Raw genomic sequence first — 8852 nt, 5'->3', positions numbered from 1 at the left:
TCTACTTATCTTCAAGCCTACAATGTTTGATGCTTCCAAAATTAAAGGAAGAGAAAGAAGAAAGTGGAATAGAAGAAAGTAGAAAATCTAAAGTTTGTCTCCATGCCCACAAAGTGTAACACAAATGCTCAAAGAAGTAAGAAGAGAAAAACTAAAGAGCCAATAGAATTCAAGTGCTTTATTCTAAGCTCGTATTGTCTAATGTCCTCAATCAAAAGGAAGGAAGAAAAAGAGAGCAATTACAAGAATATAAGAATTCCTTGTATTGATTAAACATCCTTTATGTGAGAGTTACTTCCATTTTGTAATCATACACTTGTTGAAAAAGAGTTGTGAAAGAATACTCAACCAAGAGTGGGTAAAATCGGTTTAGACAATTGTTTAGGGTTAGATCCGGGAGAAACTAAACTCAAACTAGCCATGTTGATTATGGAACCAGGAGTGAGTTACACTCTTGTTATTTTTGAAAATATTAATGGAACCTCTTAAGATTTCAAGAATATTTTTATTTCAAGTTTCTTTATATTAACTTCTTTGTCTTCGACTATTTAGAAGTGTTTTAAAATTATATTAAGAGGTTTTGTTTCTTATTGATTCTTTTTCTCTCTATATCCTCTTTTGATTGAGTTTTCCTTGTGACTTCTACATTTGCATTTTCTTCATTTAAAGTTTTCAGTTCATATGATTGTTGAAGGTTTTTATCAAATTTGAAATGTTTAAATCACCACTAATGTGTATTAGTTCATAAGAAAATTCTTTTCAGAGTCTTCAAATTTTATACCAATAAATAAATTAATAATTCTATTATAGCTTAAAAAGTAGAGTTATTGTCGCAAATTTCAATATAATTTCCCAATGATCATGAATAATACAAATAAGCTCATAATATCACAAATAAATATAAGTATAAAAAGACTGTTTGCAAATAAGGAAATGAAATTGAAAATATAATGAGATGAAATATTGTTTGCTTCATTGCTCTAAACATGATGGATGTTGAGGTGATTGATATTGGGACAAAGAGGAATTTTTGAAGATTTGTAAGAGATTTTAGAAAGACTATATAAGCAACAAAAGCTTATAGCTAGTTGTTCCATGAGTTGTACTTGTCTTTCTTTCAATGCTTGTAGTTGTTCTTCAAATGCAACACTTTTTGCACAATGTTAATTAATTCATTTTGTTCCACAAATATTCAGATTGACTGACAACTATATCTAAGAATAAGGAATAATTGATGAATGAATACAAGAAATTGCTTATGCATGTAGATGACATCAATAAAAGATTATTATCTATAAATATTACAACACAAAATATAATTTTACTTGTTTGTAAATCCTTTTCATTGAAAATCTAATCTTATCGTATACACTGTGAACTTCTTGTAAAGATTTTGTCTCCATGCTAAAACATCTTGGCTTCAACAAATTTTTAACAGTTGAATATGTCACTAGTAGAAAAATAGGATTCTATGACAGGCTACTATGATAGGTGAAATCAACCTATCATAATATATTGACCGGTGGCAATTTTGTAATAAAATTAAGATATATTATAACGTACTTTTAAAAACCTATCATAATAAGTGTAGCGGTGCCATTTTCGTAATAAAAGATACATATATTATGATAGGTAAAAGGCCACCTATCATAATAAGTTCGGTGCGGTGGCAAAATAGAAATTATAAGCAAAAAATATTATGAAAATATTCAGAAACCTATCTTGCAAAAATCCCCTTTGAATCTCCCAGTCCAGCACATTATTTCGTCTCTTCCAAATCGAACAACTTTCCTTTCTCTTCACCATTTCCTTTCTTCGAATCTCAATCTGTCCTGACAATGTTAGTGTTATTTTCATTTTTCAGTCTCCTCCCAGAGCACAGAATACACCCCACTCCACGTCGTCTCGGAACCCTAAACGTCTCGAAGCCTCCACGCCGTGCACACTAGTCAGAGCATCAACGCCATTGGCACGCCTCCACGCCGTCTCCTAGTGGCCGTCGAGGATTTCTTTGCAGCCTCCACTAAACAACGAAGGTGTTTAGTTTCTTTCACTTCCACTCTGTATGAATATCTAAAACCTTCTTTGCAGTAAATGACAGTTTAGTAGTGTACGTATTTATTCTGAGTTCTGAAACCATCATTTTTGTTGTATAAGCTTCTCTTTTTGTTGCTTTTCTTCCTTACTACTTTTCTTTTTATTATCTGTCTTGTAGTGTTTATAATAACCAGCCATCTTCGCTTTGCTTCTTATTTGGAAGAAAAACTCTACAAATTTTATGCCCTCTTTTAGACATAGCAACCAAAACTCTAGGAATGTAAGAAGTTCCTGATAAGTTGTATCTTCGAAGGAGTACTAACTGGAGCATGTTAGTCAGTCATCTATTACTCCATTACAGTCGCATGATTCATCATCCCTGCATCGCGAAAATATTGAGCTGCCCCTCCAACATCTAGTTGTGTAGGACATTGAATCTAAACCACATTTTTTTACTGGTATTAGCCAAAATATTGACTAATACTTTATTGGATCTCTCATTAGATAAATAAATATGAAAGTGCTTCTTCTCGAGTTTTAGAAAATAAAAACTAGTGACTTGACTTATTCTTTACATGTCATGTTAATTTTTAAAGTATGTTTGTAAGTTATTTGAAATATGTCTATTACAAATATGTCTTCTGCTCTGCAACTATCCATAATTTAGATTCTTAAATTTACGAGGACTATCACACACGGGTCCCCATGAAAGTTTCCTGGCATAAATAGATTATTATTATTTATTATTATTTTCATTCTGGATTATTTCTATTTCCATTTTGAGGATGTCGACTTCAATCCCAGCTCATCACTGCAAAGTCTGCACTTGCGTGTTGTAGTCGCATTATGGTATATTAAATATATAGTTGAGTTGCCTCTTCAGCACATGAAATCTGCACTTGTTTTGTCCTTGCTGCAAGCTGGTATTATTGTTTGCAATGTCTATTAACTTGTGCACTGTACCTACTCCTAATAAGGCTATTTTTAAAATTATGTTAGAGGGATTTTGGACACTTGTTTTTTTACATGTACATGAGATGAATCTTCTTTTTCCAAAGTCGGATTTCTGAGATGAATATGAAGATGTAGGTTTTTTCCATCTTCAAAATTTCGTATGTTAATTTAAAAATAAAACACAGCTATAAATTTTTTGTGAAATTGATGACATATAAATTCATTATAGAGACACAGATTCAAACACATATAGATTTAACTTATACAAAAGATTCACAACATCTTCAACTCAAAAATCTTAAAACAATAAAATTGAATTTTCTGTCTAGGGTTATCTAACTTTTCTTTTGTAAAAGTGGCAAGCACAACTTGAATTTTCTGGCTTGCTATATCTATCTTGGATTCCCTGTTATATTATGCAGCCACTTGTTTTTAGTATTTTCTTATTAAAGGCTGCCAGTTAGTATTTTGTAGTTATTATGTTTCTTTGCATTATTGATTTTTAAAACAAGAGCATGCTCATGCTCTTGCGTGAATACTATAAATTCGTTTTTCCTATTTATCATGGTTTAATATATAATTTCAATGGGCGTTTAACAGTAAATGCTAATTCTGAAATGGTAAATTAAGTTAAATTTTTAAAATGATATTACACTTTACTTCTATTAAATTTTTTGGATAAAGTTCATTGGAGGAATTTTATCAATATAGTGTGTGTATATACAATACGAGAAATCGATCTCCACTGTCACAACTTTACTTTAATATCAAGCTGAAGTAATGTGATATATATAGTCATAACTTTAGTGTTGAGGTAGTCGTTCAACATTAACACAAATTTGATTAAGGCTATAATATGTTGTTTTTTTTTTACATATTGGTTTTAATTTTCTTTTGAAGTCGGTATAGATTGAAATAACTTTTGTGTAGAATTCAAGTCATGTTGCTATTAAACGATTTTTGTATAATGAGATTCATACTAAAATGAGATTTCAGAAATCTGACTTTAATTAATAGAATTTGGGTGGTGGAGTGTCCAACATATAACTAAAGGCATTACGTATATTTTTTTCATCTGAATTTTCCTTTTTGCTATTAGCTGTTACAGTTTTCTTTCCTAGAGAGGCATTACTATTTTATTTTGTTATATATGTATTTTCCTTATCTGGTTCTTGATTAATGTTTTGACATACTACTAACAGGCTCACATAAAAGAGGTAGAAGAAGTTAAATTACTTAAAGACCTTTCACATCCAAACATTGTTGTGAGTATAATATTCTATGGTTGAAAGACACTTCAGGCAAATTTAGTTCATACGACTCTTTCGTGACTGTATATTTTTATGCTGCAGAGATATTTGGGTACGGTTAGAGAAGAGAACAGCCTAAATATTCTCTTGGAGTTGTTCCAGGTGGACCGATATCATCGCTGGTGGGGAAGTTTGGGGCTTTTCCCGAGGCTGTAAGTTTTAGTTACTGAGCTGTTATACTTTCTTTTTTCTTAATTTTTTATAAACTAAATGAATTCAACTAAAAACAGGTGATAAGAACCTACACGAAGCAGCTACTACTTAGACTTGAATACTTGCACAACACTTGCAGACTTTGGGGCATCCAAACAGGTCATTGATTTAGAATTATGATTCTCGATTTTGATTGGATGAACTTCATATGTTCAGTTTTCCTTTATTTTATCTTTTATTGTTAAAATTGATATCGTTACTACTTCTTGCAATACACTATAATTTCTAATTACCATACAACATTAACATAAAGAAAATCTTGATGTCTCCACTAGAGTTGTCAAGCTGTCAAATGTGGTTTCCAATTATGATATTATAAGAATTTTTTACCTAAGTTACTGATTTGGTTTTAGGGAAATTAGGTGTGTACCTAAGGTAATTGCTTTCCAGGTTCACTTTACATTTTTAGTAAAGTGAATTTGGAGAATGGTTAGTGTTGGCGTTATTTAAATAATCTTTCTACAAAGGTTGACATTGTTAAATAAACGTTAAAGTGTCACCTCTTTGTTGGTTTCAGTTCATTGCCACAAAATGTTAATATGGACCGAAGTTGGATAAATTGTAAACGAACAAGCGAAGAATATGAGAGAGGAGTAGAACAATTTATTGAATTTGCTACGAGGAATGTTCCAGATAATAATGGAAGATTTTATTGTCCATGTGTTAATTGCTTGAATGAACGAAGACTACTCATTGCAGTAATATGGGAGCATGTTTTGTGTGATGGGATCCTAAAGAGTTACACCAAATGGACATGGCATGGAGAATTAGTAGAAGTGCCAATAGCACATGTGTCTGAAACTGAAGCAGAAGAAGTGGATTTTGTTATGGAAGATGGGTTGGAGCAAATGATTCGTGATGTTGGAGATGATGTTTTTGCACGATCACATATGTATGAAACTTTGTGTAGTGATGCAGAACTGCCTTTGTATTCGGGGTGCATTAAGTACACTTGATTGTCGGCAATATTAAAACTGTTTAATGTGAAGGCAAGAAATGGGTGGAGTGATAAGAGTTTCACTGAATTGCTTGAGTTAGTGAGTGACATTCTCCCTGAAGGTAACATGATGCCAACATTTAATTATGATGCGAAAAAAATATTATGTCCAATGGGTATGGTGTATAAAAAGATTCATGCTTGTCCGAATGATTGTGTGTTGTATAGGAAGGAATATGAAAAGTTACATCAATGTCCACATTATGGGTTATCAAGATACAAGGAAAAAGATGGTGACTTTGAATCTAATGTTAGGAAGGGTGTTCCAGCAAAGGTGTTGTGGTATCTTCCTATCATTCCAAGGTTTAAAAGATTGTTTGCTAATGTCAAAGATGCAAAACTCATTAGATGGCATGCAGATGAACGTAAAAGAGATGGTCAAATAAGGCATCCAGCTGATTGTAGTCAATGGCAAACAATAGATTCAATGTCCCATATTTTGGAAATGATCCAAGAAACCTTAGGCTTGGACTTGCTACAGATGGAATGAATCCATACGGTAACTTCAGTAGTAGACATAGCACATGGCCTGTCATGTTAGTGATTTACAACTTACCTCCATGGTTGTGCATGAAATGTAAATACATCATGTTATCTTTAATGGTTTCATGTTGTGGGAGGAAGGCGTTGATGTGTTTGACTGGTACACAGGCTTCACTTTTAAGTTGCATGCCATGTTATTTTGTACAATCAATGACTTTCCAGCATATGGTAATTTGAGTGGGTATAGCACAAAGGGTCACAAAGCATGCCCTATATGTGAAGAAGGCACATGTGACCATCAACTAAAGCATGGAAAGAAAACGGTTTACATTGGACATCGAAGATTTCTTAGTGCAAACCATCCTTTTCGTAAATTAAAAAAAGCATTTAATGGATGTCAAGAAAATGAAGTAGCTCCAACACCTTTAAGTGTATTAGAAGTCTATGAACGTGTAAAGGACATCAATGTTGTGCATGGCAAGACAAAAAAGCAAGGTACAACAACAAAAATTTGGAAGAAAAGATCAATCTTCTTTGATCTCCCATATTGGAGGATGCTTGATGTGAGACATTGTATATATGTCATGCATGTAGAGAAAAATGTGTGTGACAGTATTATTGGAACACTCCTTAATATCCAAGGCAAGACAAAAGATGGTATGAAGAGTCGTTTGGACTTGGTTGAAATGGGAATAAGAGAACAATTAGCTCCCCAATCTCATGGCAAACGAACATACTTGCCTCCGGCATGTCACACATTATCTAAACAAGAAAAGAGAACTTTTTGTGAGTTTTTCCATGGTGTGAAAGTTCCACATGGTTACTCTTCTAATGTGAAACGACTTGTATCTATGAAAGATTTGAAATTACTTGGGTTAAAATCTCATGATTGTCATGTTTTAATGCAACAACTCCTACCAGTAGCGATTCGGGAATATTGCCTAAGAATATTATATATGCATTAACTAGATTATGCTTCTTTTTTAATGCCATTTGTAGTAAAGTTATTGAGCCTGCATGGTTGGATCATTTAGAGCATGAGGCTAAAGTTATATTATGTGAGTTGGAGATGTATTTTCCTCCATCATTTTTTGATATCATGGTTCACTTGATTGTACATTTAGTAAGGGAAATTAGACTTTGCGGACCTGTGTTTTTGCGATGGATGTACCCAATTGAGCGATACATGAAGATATTGAAAGGGTACGTCAAGAACCAATATCGTCCTGAAGCATCAATTGTTGAAAGATATATTGCAGAGGAAGCTATTGAGTTTTGTACAGAATACATCTCAGAAATTGAAGCTATAGAGGTACCTAAAACTCACCACCATGGAAGAATTGCTGGTAAAGGTACTCGAAGTGCAAAAGTGGTGACATTGCCAAGAGATGAAGTTATCCAAGCACATTTTTATATCTTGAATAACACTAACATTGTCCAACCCTACCTAAGTGCTCACAAAGACATTGTAAAGAGAAATAATCCACGGATGCCTGAGAAGTGGTTGATTAATGAACATAACAAGACTTTCTTGAAATGGTTCAAAGAAAAAGTTCAAATTGATAATACAAGTTGTGATACATTGAAATGGTTAGCATGCGAGCCAAACTTTGATGTCATATGTTGGAGTGGATATGATATTAATAATTGTTCATTTTATACAAAATCTGAAGATGATAAAAGTACTATGCAAAATAGTGGAGTTATGGTGGTGGCTGAATCAATGCATTTTTCTAGCTTAAAGGATAAACATCCTGTTATGGCATCAATGTGTTACTTTGGTGTAATTGAAGATATATGGATGATTGATTATACGAGTTTTAGAGTTCCTATTTTTAAATGTAAATGGGTTGACAGTAATAACGGTGTTAAAACTGATGAGTTGGGTTTTAGCTTGGTTGATTTACATAAGGCCAAATATACAGATGAGCCATTCATCATGGCATTTAAAGCAAAATAAGTTTTTTATGTCACTGATCCTTCTAGCACAAGATGGTCAATTGTTTTGCAAGGAAGAACCTCACATGGTAGTGATCCAAATGACGATTCAACACTTGATATTTATGAGACACCATCTTTCTCCACAAATATACCAACATTGGATGTTGATACTGAAGTTGATGATGTCCATGCCACACGTGATGACCATCACAAAGGGTTATGGGAAAACATACCAACATAACAATGTAATATTTTGTTAATGAACTGTCATGAAGTTTCTTATTGTGACCGAGTAATCTTGATTTTATTTTGCAAGTTTTTGTTGTTAGTAAAGTCTATCAGGGACACCATGCCTATATATAATTGAGTAAACATTACAGAACAATAGAGAAAATAACACCTGTTCATCCCAGTTAGTTCTATAGGTTAATATAGAAAATGGTTTGTTTTTCAAATTATTGATTAATTACACAATAATGGAATATAGTTCTAATAGATATTTAATTTACAGACATTCTTAGAAATATACAACAGTTTTATATATAACAGTTTTGAAATTTATATTCTTAGAAAATATAAATTTGAATTTAAAATTTAATCTAATGATTAAAATTGGATTTATAAAAATCTAAATTAGTTTTTTTTCTTAAACATACGATTCAATCCAATCTATATCCACCTCTGTTATGGATAATCTTCTTCAGCAGAGGTAGCAGGAAAGAGAGCATCAGATACAACTCTAGAAGGTATCAACAATATTTATTCTCAAGTCCTATGGACATTAACATGTGGCAGCTCCATTGAAAGTACAACTTTTTACAATCCAAAACTGAATATTTAGAGAGAGTCTTTATTCTAATTACAACATTTCTGGAGTGGATTGACATATCTACTATAAGCAACCAAATTAGAATCCT

At 32.5% G+C, this 8852-nt stretch overlaps 1 long non-coding RNA gene across 2 annotated transcripts in view; it reads left to right on the top strand.

The window, feature by feature from the left end:
• The first annotated feature begins 1647 nt into the window (after positions 1 to 1647).
• The window catches only part of LOC111241039, an 18024-nt gene continuing 10819 nt past the window's right edge, over positions 1648 to 8852 (top strand). For both annotated transcript variants that reach the window (XR_002666749.1, XR_002666748.1), the window contains exons 1-4: positions 1648 to 2036; positions 4194 to 4256; positions 4344 to 4453; positions 4532 to 4613. This is a non-coding gene — a long non-coding RNA (uncharacterized LOC111241039). The remainder of the gene's footprint in view (positions 2037 to 4193; positions 4257 to 4343; positions 4454 to 4531; positions 4614 to 8852) is intronic.

This window comes from Vigna radiata, unplaced genomic scaffold (genome assembly GCF_000741045.1).
Source record: "Vigna radiata var. radiata cultivar VC1973A unplaced genomic scaffold, Vradiata_ver6 scaffold_238, whole genome shotgun sequence".
NCBI classification, from domain to species: Eukaryota; Viridiplantae; Streptophyta; class Magnoliopsida; order Fabales; family Fabaceae; genus Vigna; species Vigna radiata.
This window is presented reverse-complemented; position numbering and strand designations above follow the sequence as displayed.